This window comes from Oncorhynchus keta, chromosome 35 (assembly GCF_023373465.1).
Source record: "Oncorhynchus keta strain PuntledgeMale-10-30-2019 chromosome 35, Oket_V2, whole genome shotgun sequence".
NCBI classification, from domain to species: domain Eukaryota; kingdom Metazoa; phylum Chordata; class Actinopteri; order Salmoniformes; family Salmonidae; genus Oncorhynchus; species Oncorhynchus keta.
The window spans coordinates 39,722,594-39,743,666 of NC_068455.1; the positions used below are offsets into that span (position 1 = coordinate 39,722,594).

At 44.6% G+C, this 21,073-nt stretch overlaps 1 protein-coding gene and 1 long non-coding RNA gene across 3 annotated transcripts in view; one reads left to right on the top strand and one right to left on the bottom strand.

Annotated features, from left to right (window-relative positions):
• Window positions 1-21,073, bottom strand: part of kif26ba (kinesin family member 26Ba) — a 179,250-nt gene that overhangs the window by 142,343 nt on the left and 15,834 nt on the right. The gene's annotated exons all lie outside the window — the stretch shown is intronic.
• On the top strand, window positions 4,530-5,232 carry LOC127915969 (uncharacterized). Its single transcript, XR_008093165.1, has 3 exons — window positions 4,530-4,561; window positions 4,656-4,702; window positions 5,161-5,232. It is a non-coding gene; the product is annotated as an uncharacterized LOC127915969 (long non-coding RNA).

Consider the following 21,073-nt stretch of genomic DNA (forward strand, 5'->3'; position numbering starts at 1 on the left):
TCGAATGCCTGTTTTGACTAGAGTGATGCTTAGAATTCCTTTTCGAATCGAATGCCTGTTTTGACTAGAGTGATGGTTATAATTCCATTTTGCCTAAACGGCACAAAGCAATGTATCCCTTTTCATTTGACCACTACAATCTGTTCGTCGGACGGAGCTGGGAAAAAACTACTTGTGTTGAAAGTAAACATCCGCACCTCGATGGTGCCAACTGTGCTTATGTCCTCGTAATGAGAAAGTTGGGAAAAAATGAAAACTCTGGACTATTTCTGATCTAGTGAACGATGACAAGCGAGCTCGCTGCCCAGACTTACACAATTACAAAGAGGAGATTCTCCTGATTAAAATCTAAATATCCACATTGTGAGATATTTGGCAAAATAGACAGACGCCTATATTTCCCCTATCGGAATCAATAGGACAACCTCAGAGTTCCATGAGTCAAGTTTTGTTTTTGTTCACACTTTAACTATAAACAATGTGAGCATGTGTCATTGCCAACAATAGCGAAGCAGGCATTGTGACATAAAGCAAAAGGCTGGGAATAGAACGTTCGGAAGGCGAGTTGGTGCCACCGTGCTCAATAGAACTAATATGAGCTGGCAGGGTGAAGAATGACTTAAAATAAGGCCTGTTTTTCATGATTACTTCAAAACGATGTCCAGCAGCTGGGAAATATGGTCATATTATGAAACTGGGTAACACGGCGGAAGCAATGAACTAGCTGTTATCAGAAAAAAGCATTGTTAAAAAATGTCATGTGTCCAGTCTACTTGTGGGGACTAACAAAATGTCCCAAATTGTTCAAATTTTGGTTCGTTTACTATTCTTGTGGGGACTTCCGGTCCACACACAAACAGATATAGGTGCAAGGAGCAGTAGTCAGTAAACAGAATACATAATGCAGTGTTTGAAACTGGCCTTGGATAACGTGTCATCTGTAAATTGTTCATTTTTCTCACTTGATGTGTTTTATTTCTGTGAGGGAAATGTGCTAACTGTAAATCTCATTGCTGGCCTAATTCATTCCCATGTCTGGAGCTACACAGAGTAAAAACAGAGCAGTAAAACTACCTTTAACCCTCTCCTCACAAACACTATGACATTAGGGTTACACTAACGTTTTTCATACAGCTGGAACCCCCTCTATAACTGATGGATGGCTCTCAGCTTACAGTGTGTGTGTGGTATGGGTTAGATGGATGGGGCCCCATGGTGGGGGGGGCAGTAAAGGGAGGGAGAGATGTAGATATGGGGAGGGAGATCAGGGGTGAGAGAAGGGGGTAATAATAGCAGGGGTGATATTGAGGCATTGTAAAAAAAAGAAGAGGAGGAAAGAGAGGAGAAAGAATAGAGATGTAATGGAGAGAATGCAGTGACTTTCTGTTACTAACAGTTCCACTTCCTCCGGCGCATGAAGGAGAATGATGATGGACTGTGTGTGTGTGTGTGTGTGTGTGTGTGTGTGTGTGTGTGTGTGTGTGTGTGTGTGTGTGTGTGTGTGTGTGTGTGTGTGTGTGTGTGTGTGTGTAATGATGCAGTCTGGTGTGTTACAGTTGAGAGAACAGTGGGGGAAGGTCAACAAAACAGAGGTTATAAACAACATCAAAAACACTGCTATCCTTTACCCCGCCATAGATCTCACACACACACACACACACACACACACACACACACACACACACACACACACACACACACACACACACACACACACACACACACACACACGCATACAGCTAGGCAGAGACCAGTGCTGTGATGAACAGTAGTGTGTGTCAGTTATACCTCCACGGTGATGTCTATCGATTCCCGGGACCACCCATACGTAGAATGTATGCACACATGACTGTAAGTCGCTTTGGTTAAAAGCGTCTGCTAAATGGCATATATTATATTATTATTATATTATGTCTACTCAGTGAGATGGATGCTGCCACAGCAGACACCATCTCTCAATCTCACACACTCCGCGCTCAGTCAGCGTGAGCTGGCCCCTAGCATTCCTGTCTATAGGACATTGACTTCAGTTCCACACACACACACACACACACACAAACACGATTATAACACAGGGACAAGGTACTTCTGAGTGATGATTGTTTACATATTACAGCATACCAATGAATAATTGGTGTTTTATATCACTTGCATTTCTAGATACTAGATACCTAGTTTCCAAACAGGGCAAAACAGACCAAAAGGTCAAATGCTCAACCATTAAAGGTTTAAGAGTTGCTGCTTCTCCAATCTGTGCCCTATACATTTGAAATGAACAGGGAATATAACCACACAGTTAAATTGGTACAGTATTCTCACTAAACAGAAACACACAGAAACACAAACAAACACACACAGAAACACACAGAAATACAAACAAACACACACAGAAACACAAACAAACACAAACAAACACAAACAAACACACACAGAAACACAAACAAACACAAACAGAAACACACAGAAACACAAACAAACACAAACAAACACACACAGAAACACAAACAAACACAAACAGAAACACACAGAAACACACAGAAACACAAACAAACACACACAGAAACACACAAGCAAACACACACAGAAACACAAACAAACACAGACAGAAACAAAAACAAACACAAACAAACACACACAGAAACACAAACAGAAACACACAGAAACACAAACAAACACACACAGAAACAGAAACAAACACGCACAGAAACACAAACAGAAACACACAGAAACAAACAAACACAGAAACACAAACACGCACAGAAACACACAAGCAAACACACACAGAAACACAAACAAACACACACAGAAACAAAAACAAACACACACAGAAACACAAACAAACACACACAGAAACACACACAGAAACACACACAGAAACACACACAGAAACACACACAGAAACACATTCCACTCAGTGGAAATAAGTAGATGTACAGGAGTGAGTGTTTACGTAGCTAATTCTCTTACAGTGAACACTGGGTCTCTGTGTCTCACTAACTCTTCAGCTAACCTCGCCTACTGTGTGTGTGTGTGTGTGTGTGTGTGTGTGTGTGTGTGTGTGTGTGTGTGTGTGTGTGTGTGTGTGTGTGTGTGTGTGTGTGTGTGTGTGTGTGTGTGTGTGTGTGTGTGTGCGTGTGTTATTTAAGGCCACAAGACCACCTGGTGAGCGTATGCAGTGGGGCTTTTACTACATCCCATTGCATGTTAAAAAAGCACACACACACACACACACACACACAAACACACACACACACACACACATCCATCCATCCCATCCAGTGGTTGTGTAAGAAAGTGAGGCCAGTTATGAGAGCAGGAGGTTTATGGAGCTGTTACAACTCTGTTCATACTGGCATAGAGTTTCAGGTTTTCAACTTCCAATGTCACACGCACAAAAATAGTGAGGCACCTTTCTTTCTTTCTTTCAAACTCAAAACCCAACAATGCAATACCAGAAGAAGAAAAAAACACACGAGAAATAAGAACACAATAAGTACAGGGTCAGTTTCAATACCATATTTACAATGTGCAGGGATACTGGAGTGATGGAGGTAGATATGTATAGGGGTAAGGTGACAGGGATACTGGAGTGATGGAGGTAGATATGTATAGGGGTAAGGTGACAGGGATACTGGAGTGATGGAGGTAGATATGTATAGGGGTAAGGTGACAGGGATACTGGAGTGATGGAGGTAGATATGTATAGGGGTAAGGAGACAGGGATACTGGAGTGATGGAGGTAGATATGTATAGGAGTAAGGAGACAGGGATACTGGAGTGATGGAGGTAGATATGTTTAGGGGTAAGGTGACAGGGATACTGGAGTGATGGAGGTAGATATGTATAGGGGTAAGGAGACAGGGATACTGGAGTGATGGAGGTAGATATGTATAGGGGTAAGGTGGAGTGATGGAGGTAGATATGTATAGGGGTAAGGTGACAGGGATATTGGAGTGATGGAGGTAGATATGTATAGGGGTAAGGTGACAGGGACACTGGAGTGATGGAGGTAGATATGTATAGGGGTAAGGTGACAGGGATACTGGAGTGATGGAGGTAGATATGTATAGGGGTAATGTGACAGGGACACTGGAGTGATGGAGGTAGATATGTATAGGGGTAAGGTGACAGGGATACTGGAGTGATGGAGGTAGATATGTATAGGGGTAAGGTGACAGGGACACTGGAGTGATGGAGGTAGATATGTATAGGGGTAAGGTGACAGGGATACTGGAGTGATGGAGGTAGATATGTATAGGGGTAAGGAGACAGGGATACTGGAGTGATGGAGGTAGATATGTATAGGAGTAAGGAGACAGGGATACTGGAGTGATGGAGGTAGATATGTTTAGGGGTAAGGTGACAGGGATACTGGAGTGATGGAGGTAGATATGTATAGGGGTAAGGAGACAGGGATACTGGAGTGATGGAGGTAGATATGTATAGGGGTAAGGTGGAGTGATGGAGGTAGATATGTATAGGGGTAAGGTGACAGGGATACTGGAGTGACGGAGGTAGATATGTATAGGGGTAAAGTGACAGGGATACTGGAGTGACGGAGGTAGATATGTATAGGGGTAAGGTGACAGGGATACTGGAGTGATGGAGGTAGATATGTATAGGGGTAAGGTGACAGGGATACTGGAGTGATGGAGGTAGATTTGTATAGGGGTAAGGAGACAGGGATACTGGAGTGACGGAGGTAGATATGTATAGGGGTAAGGTGACAGGGATACTGGAGTGATGGAGGTAGATATGTATAGGGGTAAGGTGACAGGGATACTGGAGTGATGGAGGTAGATATGTATAGGGGTAAGGTGACTAGGATACTGGAGTGATGGAGGTAGATATGTATAGGGGTGAGGAGACAGGGATACTGGAGTGATGGAGGTAGATATGTATAGGGGTAAGGTGGCTAGGATAATGTAGTGATGGAGGTAGATATGTATAGGGGTAAGGTGACTAGGATAATGTAGTGATGGAGGTAGATATGTATAGAGGAAAGGTGACAGAGATACTGGAGTGATGGAGGTAGATATGTATAGGGGTAAGGAGACAGGGATACTGGAGTGATGGAGGTAGATATGTATAGGGGTAAGGTGGAGTGATGGAGGTAGATATGTATAGGGGTAAGGTGACAGGGATACTGGAGTGACGGAGGTAGATATGTATAGGGGTAAAGTGACAGGGATACTGGAGTGACGGAGGTAGATATGTATAGGGGTAAGGTGACAGGGATACTGGAGTGATGGAGGTAGATATGTTTAGGGATACTGGAGTGATGGAGGTAGATATGTTTAGGGGTAAGGTGACAGGGATACTGGAGTGATGGAGGTAGATTTGTATAGGGGTAAGGTGACAGGGATACTGGAGTGACGGAGGTAGATTTGTATAGGGGTAAGGAGACAGGGATACTGGAGTGACGGAGGTAGATATGTATAGGGGTAAGGTGACAGGGATACTGGAGTGATGGAGGTAGATATGTATAGGGGTAAAGTGACAGGGATACTGGAGTGACGGAGGTAGATATGTATAGGGGTAAGGTGACAGGGATACTGGAGTGATGGAGGTAGATATGTATAGGGGTAAAGTGACAGGGATACTGGAGTGATGGAGGTAGATATGTATAGGGGTAAGGTGACAGGGATACTGGAGTGATGGAGGTAGATATGTATAGGGGTAAGGTGACAGGGATACTGGAGTGATGGAGGTAGATATGTATAGGGGTAAGGTGACTAGGATACTGGAGTGATGGAGGTAGATATGTATAGGGGTGAGGAGACAGGGATACTGGAGTGATGGAGGTAGATATGTATAGGGGTAAGGTGGCTAGGATAATGTAGTGATGGAGGTAGATATGTATAGGGGTAAGGTGACTAGGATAATGTAGTGATGGAGGTAGATATGTATAGAGGAAAGGTGACAGAGATACTGGAGTGATGGAGGTAGATATGTATAGGGGTAAGGTGACTAGGATAATGTAGTGATGGAGGTAGATATGTATAGAGGAAAGGTGACAGAGATACTGGAGTGATGGAGGTAGATATGTATAGGGGTAAGGTGACGAGGCAACAGGATGTAAGATAAACAGAGTAGCAGCAGCTTGTATGTGAGCGCTGTGTGTGTGTGTGTAGAGTCCGTATAAATGTATGAATGAAGGAATTACATTTGATTTCTGCGTCCAATCGCCAGTTGGCAACCCATCCCACCCATCCCATTGACACATGAACAAACATTACAATAATTCACTGTGATAATTCTTCTTCAGGTGTTCTCTCCAGTGCACATCACATAAAGAGTGAACACATTTAAGGTATAAATCAATACATAATAGTAAATAAGGTTATCCAAGCAATAATTATATCCCTAGAGCAGTAAAAAAAATATACATACATGTGCATACTATATACAGACATACATACATACATAGACACTGTAAATATACACATACATTCGTACATATATACAAACATACATACATAACATATACGGACAAATAAATACAGAAGAATTAAACAGAAGGCATGGTCTGTCTCCTCATCACTCAGCCACATAATGCCAGGGTATATCTGGTGGTCTGTCTCCTCATCACTCAGCCACATAATACCAGGGTATATCTGGTGGTCTGTCTCCTCATCACTCAGCCACATAATGCCAGGGTATATCTGGTGGTCTGTCTCCTCATCACTCAGCCACATAATGCCAGGGTATATCTGGTGGTCTGTCTCCTCATCACTCAGCCACATAATGCCAGGGTATATCTGGTGGTCTGTCTCCTCATCACTCAGCCACATAATACCAGGGTATATCTGGTGGTCTGTCTCCTCATCACTCAGCCACATAATGTCAGGGTATATCTGGTGGTCTGTATCCTCATCACTCAGCCACATAATACCAGGGTATATCTGGTGGTCTGTCTCCTCATCACTCAGCCACATAATGCCAGGGTATATCTGGTGGTCTGTCTCCTCATCACTCAGCCACATAATACCAGGGTATATCTGGTGGTCTGTCTCCTCATCACTCAGCCACATAATGCCAGGGTCTATCTGGTGGTCTGTCTCCTCATCACTCAGCCACATAATGCCAGGGTATATCTGGTGGTCTGTCTCCTCATCACTCAGCCACATAATGCCAGGGTATATCTGGTGGTCTGTCTCCTCATCACTCAGCCACATAATGCCAGGGTATATCTGGTGGTCTGTCTCCTCATCACTCAGCCACATAATGCCAGGGTATATCTGGTGGTCTGTCTCCTCATCACTCAGCCACATAATGCCAGGGTCTATCTGGTGGTCTGTCTCCTCATCACTCAGCCACATAATGCCAGGGTCTATCTGGTGGTCTGTCACCTCATCACTCAGCCACATAATGCCAGGGTATATCTGGTGGTCTGTCTCCTCATCACTCAGCCACATAATGCCAGGGTATATCTGGTGGTCTGTCTCCTCATCACTCAGCCACATAATGCCAGGGTATATCTGGTGGTCTGTCTCCTCATCACTCAGCCACATAATGCCAGGGTCTATCTGGTGGTCTGTCTCCTCATCACTCAGCCACATAATGCCAGGGTCTATCTGGTGGTCTGTCACCTCATCACTCAGCCACATAATGCCAGGGTCTATCTGGTGGTCTGTCTCCTCATCACTCAGCCACATAATGTCAGGGTATATCTGGTGGTCTGTCACCTCATCACTCAGCCACATAATGCCAGGGTATATCTGGTGGTCTGTCTCCTCGTCACTCAGCCACATAATACCAGGGTATATCTGGTGGTCTGTCTCCTCGTCACTCAGCCACATAATGCCAGGGTATATCTGGTGGTCTGTCTCCTCATCACTCAGCCACATAATACCAGGGTATATCTGGTGGTCTGTATCCTCATCACTCAGCCACATAATGCCAGGGTATATCTGGTGGTCTGTCTCCTCATCACTCAGCCACATAATAACAGGGTATATCTGGTGGTCTGTCTCCTCATCACTCAGCCACATAATGCCAGGGTATATCTGGTGGTCTGTCTCCTCATCACGCAGCCACATAATGCCAGGGTATGTCTGGTGGTCTGTCTCCTCATCACGCAGCCACATAATACCAGGGTATATCTGGTGGTCTGTCTCCTCATCACTCAGCCACATAATGCCAGGGTATGTCTGGTGGTCTGTCTCCTCATCACGCAGCCACATAATACCAGGGTATATCTGGTGGTCTGTCTCCTCATCACTCAGCCACATAATGCCAGGGTATGTCTGGTGGTCTGTCTCCTCATCACGCTGCCACATAATACCAGGGTATATCTGGTGGTCTGTCTCCTCATCACGCAGCCACATAATGCCAGGGTATATCTGGTGGTCTGTCTCCTCATCACGCAGCCACATAATGCCAGGATATATCTGGTGGTCTGTCTCCTCATCACGCAGCCACATAATGCCAGGGTATATCTGGTGGTCTGTCTCCTCATCACTCAGCCACATAATACCAGGGTATGTCTGGTGGTCTGTCTCCTCATCACGCAGCCACATAATGCCAGGGTATGTCTGGCGGTCTGTCTCCTCATCACGCAGCCACATAATGCCAGGGTATATCTGGTGTGCTTTCTGGAATAAGAGCAAGTGTATATCGTGGTAGAAAAGACAATAGAGGATAGAATGAGTGTAATTCGCTTATTTCTTCGAGGTCACAATAGATACATAGTGTTTCCTCTTCCATTTCACCACGATACCGACCTGTTTCAATACGCAGAGGCAATATCCCTGATCTGACCTGTTTCAATATGCAGAGGTAATATCCCTGATCTGACCTGTTTCAATACACAGAGGCAATATCCCTGATCTTACCTGTTTCAATACGCAGAGGCAATATCCCTGATCTTACCTGTTTCAATACGCAGAGGCAATATCCCTGATCTGACCTGTTTCAATATGCAGAGGTAATATCCCTGATCTGACCTGTTTCAATACACAGAGGCAATGTCCCTGATCTTACCCGTTTCAATACGTAGAGGCAATATCCCTGATCTTACCTGTTTCAATACGCAGAGGCAATATCCCTGATCTTACCTGTTTCAATACGCAGAGGCAATATCCCTGATCTTACCTGTTTCAATACGCAGAGGCAATATCCCTGATCTTACCTGTTTCAATACGCAGAGGCAATATCCATGATCTTTCCTGCTTCAATACGCAGAGGCAATATCCCTGATCTTATCTGTTTCAATACGCAGAGGCAATATCCCTGATCTTACCTGTTTCAATACGCAGAGGCAATATCCCTGATCTTACCTGTTTCAATACGCAGAGGCAATATCCCTGATCTTACCTGTTTCAATACGCAGAGGCAATATCCCTGATCTTACCTGTTTCATTACGCTGAGGCAATATCCATGATATTAGCTTTGCATACAGCGATCTATTGCTTTTAGGTAGGTTATACATAATATACAGTAGGAGTCAAAAGTTTGGGCACGCCTACTGATTCCAGGGTTTTTCTATTTTTTGTACTATATTCTAATAATATGAATTAACACATATGGAATCATGTAGTAAGCAAAAAAGTGTGAAACAAATCTAAATTATTTTAGATTTTAAAATTCTTCAAAGTTGCCACCCTTCGCCTTGATGACAGCTTTGCACACTCTTGGCATTCTCTCAACCAGCTTCATGAGGTAGTCACCTGGAATGCATTTAAGTTAACAGCTGTGCCTTGTTAAAAGTTCATTTGTGGAATTTCTTCCCTTCTTAATGCGTTTGAGCCAATCAGTTGTGTTGTGACAAGGTAGGGGTGGTATAAAGAAGATGTATTTCGTAAAAGACCATGTCCATATTATGGCAAGAACAGCTCAAATAAGCAAAGAGAAATGACAGTCCATCATTACTTTAAGACATGAAGGTCAGTCAATGAAGAACATTTCAATAACTTTAAATGTTTTTCAAGTGCAGTTGCAAAAACCATCAAGTGCTATGATGAAACTGGCTCTCACGAGGACCGCCACAGGAAAGGAAGACACAGAGTTCCCTCTGCTGCAGAGGATAAGTTCATTAGAGTTAACTGCACCTCAGATTGCAACCCACATAAATGCTTCACAGAGTTTAAGTAACAGACACATCTCAACATCAACTGTTCAGAGGGGACTGCATGACTCGGTCCTTCGTGCTTGAATTGCTGCATAAAACTGCTCGGCATCTGCCCGTAAGGCGCTACCGAGGGTAGTGCGTACGGCCCAGTACATCACCGGGGCCAAGCTTCCTGCCATCCAGGACCTCTATGCCAGGTGGTCTCAGAGGAAGGCCCTACATATTATCAGAGACTCCAGTCCCCGCGCAGCAAGCGGTACCGGAGCGCCAGGTCTAGGACTAAAAAGCTCCTTAACAGCTTCTACCCTCAAGCCATAAAACTGCTGAACAATTAATCAAAATGGCCACCGGACTATTTACATTGACACCCCCCTCCATTTGTTTTGTACACTGCTGCTACTCGCTGTTTATTATCTAAGCATAGTCACTTCACCCCTACCAACATGTACAAATTATCTCGACTAACCTGTACCCCCGCACATTGACTCGGTACCAGGAACCCCTGTATATAGTGTCATTATTGTTATTTTATAATTGTTTACCTTAGTTTATTTGGTAAATATTTTCTTAACTCTTTCTTGAACTGCACTGTTGGTTAATGGCTTGTAAGTAAGCATTTCACAGTAAGGTCTACACTTGTTGTATTCGGCGCATGTGACAAATAAAGTTTGATTTGAAAGAAACCACTACTGAAGGACACCAATAGGAATAACAGACTTGCTTGGGCCAAGAAAAACGAGCAATGGATATTAGACAGGTTGGAATCTGTCCTTTGGTCTGATGAGTCCAAATGTGAGATTTTTGGTTACAACCGCTGTGTCTTTGTGAGACGCAGAGTAGGTGAACGGATGATCACCGCATGTGTGGTTCCCACTGTGAAGCATGGAGGAGGAGGTGTGATGGTGCTTTTCTGGTGACACTCAGTGATTTATTTAGTATTCAAGACACACTTAACCAGCATGACTACCACAGTATTCTGCAGCGATACGCCATCCCATCTGGTTTGCACTTAGTGGGTCGATCAATTGTTTTTCAACAGGACAATGATCCAACACACCTCCAGGCTGTGTAAGGGCTATTTGACCAAGAAGGAGAGTGATGGAGTGCTGCATCAAATGACCTGGCCTCCACAATCACCCGAACCTCAACCCAATTGAGATGGTTTGGGATGAGTTGGACCGCAGAGTGAAGCAGCCAACAAGTGTGGGGAACTCCTTCAAGATGGTTGGAAAAGCATTCCAGGTGAAGCTGGTTGAGAGAATGCCAAGTGTGTGCAAAGCTGTCATCAAGGCGAAGGGTGGCTACTTTTAAGAATCTAAAATAACACTTTTTTGGTTAACATATGATTCCATATGTGTTATTTCATAGTTTTGACTTCTTCACTATTATTCAACAATGTAGAAAAGGAAAAACCCTTGAATAAGTAGGTGTGTCCAAACTTTTGACTGGTACTGTATCCCTCACACAGAAATCCACCCTTAATCAAAGGAAAGGTTCTCAATTTGGGTTTATGATTCATCTCCTCCACCCATTTTTTTTCATATTGCATCAAATGTAAAAAAAAAAAATAATATCTGTCTCCCTTCATTTGGTTTTCGTACAGATGTTCACAATCGGACTGTTGAAAAAGGTCAGACATTTCAGTTGCCCAGGCTCCCCCTATGGATAGATCCCATTGAAAAACTTCACGAGCTATTCTGGCAGTTGGCATATGCATCACCCCAAATGCATTACCTGTGTTTTTGTCTGGTTGATCACGAGTCTCCATCTTTTACGCCAATTGACTGCACATAATAACACGTTCTGCAGGTCTTGTTCAGTTTCTGCCGTCAAAATAATATCATCAGCATGTAAAAAGATACTTAGCATTTCATCATCATATCTTACTCCAATATTTAACTGTTTCATTTCTTTTGCCAAATCAGTTATAAACATAGCAAACAAAGTCGGTGACAAGGTGTCTCCTTGTTTCACACCCGAGGGTGTTGGAAACCAGTCTGTACAAGATTCATTAACACACACACAAGCAATTGATACTTTGTAAAGAGACTAGATTGCGTGATAAAATGTCCCATCAACCCCTGTCTTTAACAAACTAAAGGCTAAAAGATCCCTATTTACAAAATCAAAAGCTTCCTGGAAATCAATGAAACATGCAAAAGCAGGCTTCTCTTTGTGTAATCTATTTCTGATTATTTTACAGACGGATTATGTGCACATTATGTGTAAGTGAGCAGATGATGGAGTGTGTGTGTGTGTGTGTGTGTGTGTGTGTGTGTGTGTGTGTGTGTGTGTGTGTGTGTGTGTGTGTGTGTTTGTGTGTGTGTGTGTGTGTGTGTGTGTGTGTGTGTGTGTGTGTGTGTGTGTGTGTGTGTGTGTGTATGTGTGTGTGAGTGTGTTGGGCCCTGTGAGTGTGAATAGGGACAATGCACAAATAAAAGTCAATAAAGATACAAGGTTAACTCAGATAGTCCATGTAGCTATTTTGTTAGCTATTTACCAGTCTTATTGCTTGGGGATAGAAGCTGTTCAAGAGCCTGTTGGTGCCAGACTCGATGCACTGGTACCGCTTGCGGAAGCAGAGATAATAGTCTATGGCTTGGGTGGTTGGAGTCTTTTAATGATTTCCCTAGCCTTCCTACCACACCGCCTGATATAGATGTCCTGGATGGCAGGGAGCTCGGTCTCAGTGATGTACTCGGCTGTCCGCACCACCCTCTGCTACGCCAAGCAATCGAGGGCGGTGCTATTGCCATAACAGGCAGTGATGCAGTCAGTCAAGATGCTCTCGATGGTACAGCTGTAGAACTTTTTGAGTATTTGAGGGCCCATGCCAAACTTGTTTCAACCTTCTGAGGGGAAAGAGGTGCTGTCGCGCCTTCACAGGGCTGTGCGCGTGTGTTTAGGCTTTTTTAAGTCTTTAGCGATTTAGACACAGAGGAACTTAAAGCTCTCCACCTGCTCCACTGCAGCCATCGATGTGGATGGGGGCGTGAGAGAACACACCCTGGAATACCGTCGCACCCTGTGGCCTTGCGGGTGTTGACCTGATTAAAGAGCTTTCTCACGTCGGCCTCGAAGAGCGAGATCACCCAATCCTCGGGGTTGGTGAAGGCCCTCACACCCGGCACAATGTTGTTGTTGTCAAAGCGTGCATTGAGGTAATCTGGTTGAGAGGCATCGTTGGCCAGATCACGGTTGGGTCTTCCTTTTTAATCCGTAATGGACTGTAGCCCCTGTCACATGTCGCGGGATTCGGAGCCTGAGTAGTGTGATTCCAACTTATTCCTACATTGTCCTTTTGGTCGTTTAATGACTCTGCGGAGGGACATCTTGTACTTATTCCTGTCTTCGGCCGTAGCCTCAGGGTTGTCTGTGATTGATCTGTGTACGGAGCCCTGCCCTTTATTTTAATAGCCGACCTCTGTGTTAATCCAGGGCTTTGATTGGGTAAGCAGCGAACCCTCACTGTGGGTATAACATCACAGATACATTTTCTAATGAAGCTGGTGATGGAGGTGGTTAGCTCAGTGTTATCGGTGGAGTATCTAAACATATTCCAATCAGCGCTAGCAAAGCAGTCCTGTAGCATAATCTCTGATTCTGGCAGAGGTGGGACCAAGTCTTTGTTTTACAAGTCACAAGTCAAGTCCCAAGTCTTAGCACTCAAGTCCCAAGTCAAGTCCCAAGTCCAGACAGGCAAGCCCGAGTCAAGTCTCAAGTCATAATGTGCTCTTCACCAAATGTAATACCATTTCATATTTTTAACAAAAGTAATAGTTAGTATATTACATTTCCGCAAATCATCCAAATAAACTTTATATGTCCATGGAAATAAATGGGTAGCCATGAGAAAGACACCCCCCTCCCCCATTGCGATCGGCTATTGAGGATCGCTATGGGGCGCAATCGGGCGATGTAGGCCTTAACACACACATACACACACACACACCCTCTGTGTGTGTGGTTACGGTAGGCTAACGTATGTCAATGGTTTCAGGATCAGCAGTAACATAAGGCAGGATTTAGGCTTCCAACTGTAGCTGTAGCTCAATCTTGGGTGCATTGATCACGTTCCCGCACTGACTGACAGTGAGTAGGCTCATTGATTTAACGTTACGTTAGCCTACATGCTACACTAGCAAAGTTATATACAGCTGTCGGCTATATTAGCCATGACTTACTGTTCTTTGTTCAGCTTCAAATGTCGAACAAAGTTTGAAGTTGTTGCACCTCCATCTGTAACTTTCTTTCTGCATGTTTTGCAAGTTGCAATCCGTTTTTTTGGATGACTACAGTGTAGTCTTCATATCCGAAAATAATAATTTTAAGTATCATCTTTCCAAGGGCTCCATCTGAATTCACCCACCGTCGTTCCTCTGCACTGCCACGCACAACTTTTTCTCAGCTGGTACAATTTGATTGGCTGCTGTCCGATTCAAACTGTAATCCATTAAATGAAGAGTTGATGCACTGAACACTTTTTTAATAGCTTAGTTTTTATTATTTCAGCTTGGGGAGGGTATCAAGTCAGGTCGAGTCAACGGCTCAAGTCCAAGTTAAGTCACGAGTCATTGGCGTTAAAGTCGATGTCGAGTTGCAAGTCACCATATTTGTGATAGTTCCAAGTCATGTGACTCGAGTCCACACCTCAATGGAGCGAGTCATGGGTACTTCCTGTTTGAGTTTGTGCTTGTAAACAGGAAGCAGGAGTACGGAATCATGATCTGATTTGCTGAATGGCAGACGAGGGAGGGCCTTGTCTGCTTGCTTGTGGGAACAATAACAGTGGTTTAGGACTTTATCGCCCCTAATTGCGTTGAAGAAGTGTTGATGGAAGTTAAGCATCACGTGTTTTAGTGATGCAGTGTTAAAATCACCGGCAACCAGAAAAGCAGCCTCTGAATGTAGGTTTTCTTGCTTATTTTATAGCCTTGTACAGTTCATTAAGTGTCATCTTGTTAATTTTCTTGTCCTGAGGTAGAATGTGGACAACAGCCACGATAACAGCTGAAAACTCCCTCGGAGGTCGAAGAGTCGGCATTTGACCATATTCCAAGACAGGTGAACAGTGGGTCGACACTTACACCGCGCTAGAGTTAGCACACCAGTTGGTGTTGATGTAGGAACAAACCCCTCCCCCTCAATTTCCCCGACTCCACCGTCCTGTCCGCCCGAGTTGGTTAGCCATGGGGGGTATCTTGTCAAAGAGCCATTTTTTTTTAAAAGCAAAGAATATTGCAGTTTTGAGAGTCCCGTTGTCAGAGGTTGTCCATCTTATTATCGAGTGACTTCACATTGGCCAGTAGAATGGGGGGAAGAAGTGGCTGGTTTTCCCTTCGGCCTTAATCTCACCAGCATTACCCCCCTATTGCCTTTTTAACGGCGGTGTTTCCTCTTGGGGAGCACGGAAATTGGGTCGGAATTTACAGAGAGAGCACAGGGCAGAGTTGACGTTCAAGCCGGAATTGGGGTAAGTAACTTCTTGTCAGTTGTGAGAAATGAATGGCGGATACATTTCTTGAAAATAAAGTAAAACTGAACAACAAAATAATCAAAAAATAGCAAAGTTGGGTCGGCTCTTGCAAAACGGTGGCCATCCAATACGGCGCCATCTAGAGAGATGGAGGGGGGAGGCTGAGTGGAAAATTGCAAGAGCAAGGAGGAGAGAGGCAGAGGGAGATAAAGGGAGGAAGGTATATGTCTGAGAGAGAAATATGTCTGAGTGTGGCGGTAAGCTGCAGAGGTGAGTCTCCTCATTGCTCCCTTCCCTGCCCACCCCAACCACACACACTCCAACGGACAAGCTGCACTGTCAGAGATAGCATAATGTCTCTCTTACCGGCCGGCAGACACACACACACACACACACGCATGCACGCAAACAGACGCACTGACTGCCTGAGACACCATTTCCCAAGCAACCCTGCATCTATGGAAAACAGCAGGTAATTAATCATCTGAGTTGCTATGGCAATTAATGTAGCATGTTGCCATGGCAACAAAATGTTTGCAATGTTTTTTCTTTGTTTTTAAATCTACTGTGAACATCACAGGAGAGCTGTGAGTAGTCATGCGTAGTGTCTAGTTGTACATGTATACAGTGCCTTCAGAAAATATTCATACCCCTTGACTTTTTCCACATTCTGTTGTGTTACAGCCTGAATTTAAAATAGATTACATTGCGATGTTTTGTCACTGGCCAACACACAGTACTCCATAATGTCAAAGTGGAATTATTTTTTTAGAAATGTTTACAAATGAATTAAAAATGAAAACGCTGAAATGTCTTGAGTCAATAAGTATTCAACCCCTTTGTTGTGTCAAGCCCATATAAGTTCAGGAGTGAAAATTTGCTGAACGAGTCACATAATAAGTTGCATGAACTCACTCCGTGTGCAATAATAGTGTTTAACATGAAGAATAAATGAATTCTCTCGTAGTCAAGCAGTGGATTTCAAACACAGATTCAACCACAAAGACGAGGGGGGTTGTCACGACTCCTACCGAAGGTGGCTCCCCTTCCTGTTCGGGTGGTGCTCTGCGGTCGTCGTCACCGGCCTGCGAACTGCCACCGATCCCTTTTTCCCTTTTCTGTTGGTTTGGTCTGATTTGTTTCACCTGTTTCTTGTTTAGACTTTTAGTTTGGATATTTAAGTCGGTAGGCCCGCCTGCTCTTCGTGTGCTTGGATATTTAAGTCGGTAGGCCCGCCTGCTCTTCGTGTGTTTGGCTATTTAAGTCGGTAGGCCCGCCTCCTCTTCCTGTGTTTGGCTATTTCAGTCGGTAGGCCCGCCTGCTCTTCGTGTGTTTGGCTATTTAAGTCGGTAGACCCGCCTGCTCTTCGTGTGTTTGGCTATTTAAGTCGGTAGACCCGCCTGCTCTTCGTGCGTTTGGCTATTTAAGTCGGTAGGCCCGCCTGCTCTTCATGTGTTTGGCTATTTAAGTCGGTAGGCCCGCCTGCTCTTCCTGTGTTTGGCTATTTAAGTCGGTAGGCCCGCCTGCTCTTCGTGTGTTTGGCTATTTAAGTCGGTATGCCCGCCTGCTCTTTGTGTGTTTGGCTATTTAAGTCGGTAGGCCCGCCTGCTCTTCGTGTGTTTGGCTATTTAAGTCGGTAGGTCCGCCTGCTCTTCGTGTGTTTGGCTATTTAAGTCGGTAGGCCCGCCTGCTCTTCGTGTGTTTGGCTATTTAAGTCGGTAGGCCCGCCTGCTCTTCATGTGTTTGGCTATTTAAGTCGGTAGGCCCGCCTGCTCTTCATGTGTTTGGCTATTTAAGTCGGTAGACCCGCCTGCTCTTCATGTGTTTGGCTATTTAAGTCGGTAGGCCCGCCTGCTCTTCATGTGTTTGGCTATTTAAGTCGGTAGGCCCGCCTGCTCTTCATGTGTTTGGCTATTTAAGTCGGTAGGCCCGCCTGCTCTTCATGTGTTTGGCTATTTAAGTCGGTAGGCCCGCCTGCTCTTCATGTGTTTGGCTATTTAAGTCGGTAGGCCCGCCTGCTCTTCATGTGTTTGGCTATTTAAGTCGGTAGACCCGCCTGCTCTTCATGTGTTTGGCTATTTAAGTCGGTAGGCCCGCCTGCTCTTCATGTGTTTGGCTATTTAAGTCGGTAGGCCCGCCTGCTCTTCATGTGTTTGGCTATTTAAGTCGGTAGACCCGCCTGCTCTTTATGTGTTTGGCTATTTAAGTCGGTAGGCCCGCCTGCTCTTCATGTGTTTGGCTATTTAAGTCGGTAGACCCGCCTGCTCTTCATGTGTTTGGCTATTTAAGTCGGTAGACCCGCCTGCTCTTTATGTGTTTGGCTATTTAAGTTGGTAGGCCCGCCTGCTCTTCATGTGTTTGGCTATTTAAGACGGTAGGTCGCCTGCTCTTCATGTGTTTGGCTATTTAAGTCGGTAGACCCGCCTGCTCTTCATGTGTTTGGCTATTTAAGTCGGTAGGCCCGCCTGCTCTTCATGTGTTTGGCTATTTAAGTCGGTAGGCCCGCCTGCTCTTCATGTGTTTGGCTATTTAAGTCGGTAGGCCCGCCTGCTCTTCATGTGTTTGGCTATTTAAGTCGGTAGGCCCGCCTGCTCTTCATGTGTTTGGCTATTTAAGTCGGTAGGCCCGCCTGCTCTTTATGTGTTTGGCTATTTAAGTCGGTAGGCCCGCCTGCTCTTCATGTGTTTGGCTATTTAAGTCGGTAGGCCCGCCTGCTCTTCCTGCAGGCTTGTTAATTCCCACTTTGTATGTGTGGTTGTGTGATCTTGCTTAGGTTCCTGTTTTGGGCATTTGTTTTATGACGCTCAGTTTCGTTGTATAGACTATTTTACCCAGTGCTGAATAAAGGGCTATCCAGAACTTTCTGCCTCCTGCACCCGACTCTGCACCCACTACACCTAAGATTGTTACAGAGGTTTTCCAATGCCTCGCAAAGAATGGCACCTATATTAAAAAAGCAGACATTGAATATCGCTTTGAGCATTTTGAAGTTATTCATTACATTTTGGATAGTGTAGAAATACATCCAGTCACCACAAAGATACAGGCGTCCTTTTTAAACCAGTTGCCGGAGAGGAAGGAAACTGCTCAGGGATTTCACCATGAGGCCAATGGTGACTTTAAAACAGTTGCAGAGTTTAATGGCTGTGATAGGAGACAACAGGATGGATCAAATATTGTAGTTACTCCAAAATACTAACCTAATTGACCGAGTGAAAAGAAGGAGGAAGCCTGTACAGAATCAACATTTTCCGAAACATGCATCCTGTTTGCAACAAGACACTTAAGTAAAACTGCCAAAAAGTTGGCAAAAACTTTTGGGGCAAATCCAACACAACACATCACTGACTACAACTCTTCATATTTTCAATCATGGTGGTGGCTGCATCATGTTATGGGTATGCTTGTCATCGGCAAGGACTAGGGAGGTTTTTAGGAAAATATAAATGGAATAGAACTAAGCACAAGCAGGACAATAACCTAAAACACAAGGCCAAATATACACTGGATTTTCTTACTAAGATGACATTGAATGCTCCTGTGTGGCAGATTTACATTTTTGACTTAAATCAGCTTGAAATCTATGGCAAGACTTAAATATGGCTGTCTAGCAATGCGTTTGTGTGAACTGATCTTCTTCTAAGCAGACTGTATTTAGCCTCAAGCAAATAAATAGAAAAAACACTCACACACTCACAGGCCCAAATACTATCTCTCTATGCCTACTTTCCTATTTCTCTCATCCCTCTCTACCAGCCTCCCTCAATCCCAAGATTGGCCAGAGGTCCAGAACCCTGTAGCTACACACACACTCACTCACTCACTCACACACACACACACACACAGAAACACAAACAATCCAATTAGAGCCAATCCAAACGTAAACAGGGTCAGCGAGAGAGAGGGAGCCAAGTGAAAAGGGATTGACAGAGAGAACCCTACTTATCTCCCAATTATTCCCTCTATCACCTGTCTCTGTCCAGAGCGTAGTAAACAACAGCCCCGCTCTCGGCATCGTCTCTCAGTAATTGGAAAAGTTTAACAAGGGCCAGTTTCTCATTAGAGAAAGGTTGTGGGTCAGAACAGACAGGCAATCTCTCCTCTCTCCTCTCCTCCCCCCTCCACTCCTCATCCCTCTACCACCCTAGCTCACAGAGAGATTGGAAACAGAGGGAACAGAACATCAAAGCAGAGCTAGAGAGGGATGTTGTTTGTTGAGGAGGAGAGCGAATGGACAGCAAATTATATTTGTCTTACAGAGGGAGGAGGATGGAGGTAGGAAGAGGAGAGAGGGAGGAGAGGAGAGTTAGGAATAGCACAGCAACTGTAATGGTCAGTTATATAACTGTCGGATTTCAAACTGGGTGGGTGCTTGTAGCTGTCTTCATGAACACACACACACACATCTTTCCCTATAGAAATCTGACCATATCTGCAGAAACAGAGGGGAGGTTGAAGGGTACAGAGAAGTGAACCCGTCAAGTCTTCCAGTCTTCCGGTAAGCCAGCCAGTCAGCCAGCCAGTCAGCCAGCCAGCCAGCCAGCCAGTCAGTCACTGTGTGTTTGTGTGTTTCTACCTCCAATCCATTAGCCGTAATATGCAGTATCTTATCAGTCCAGTGGGTAAAGGAAGCAGAAATTAACATTACATTAGATAGAGAGCAGACACAAAGCAGCCATGCTGATGATTATCTATAAAGATATATTCTCTAAAAGTAATTCAAAAGCTCTTCCTGATCTATCTCTAGTTCTGTCCCAGTTGCTGAAGCAGTCTCTGTTTCTCTCTCTCTCTGCCTTTCCTTTTTCTGTGTAAAAGACGAGCTATCATCACAGTGCAAATGTCAACCAGCGTCCATTTAAGTTCCATCTAAATGTAATATCTACCTATTTCCCCCCACCCCCAATTCTCATATCCATTCTTACTTTTTTGTGGTTGCCCCCCGCCCCCCCCAAACCCCTCCCCTCAACCCCTCCCACTCATGTGGTTATCCCCCACCTCTAACACACACACACACACACACACACACACACACACACACACACACACACACAAACACACACACTTAAACCCCTGCGCATTTAACTCAGGAATGCACTTACAGAGCTCATAAAACATGCTCTCTGAGAGCTAGGGTGTGTGGGTCTAACCTTTAATGCTGCATCCTCTATTACCCCCCCACCCCCCACCCACCCACACCGTGATGCATACTTAAAGGTATTCCACAAAATGACTGAAACTTGAAGTGAAACTCTGGGATAGTTCATAGCTTTCCAGCCCTCTTATAACCAGGTGCAAGTAGTTTCTTATTAACCTCTCCCAGGACTATCCCAAAACCAAATGAGGCTGATCACCCTCCATACTCAGATGCTTCTATTATACCGAACGTAAAGAGAAACTAAACAGGAATAAGCATCATCATCATCATCATCAGTGGAACAGAACAGAGACGTGTGTCCCTATCTGAACCTAGCTATTGTAGCAAGCATTCTAAGTAAAAACCTGGTCGGAAGATTCCCGGAATGAG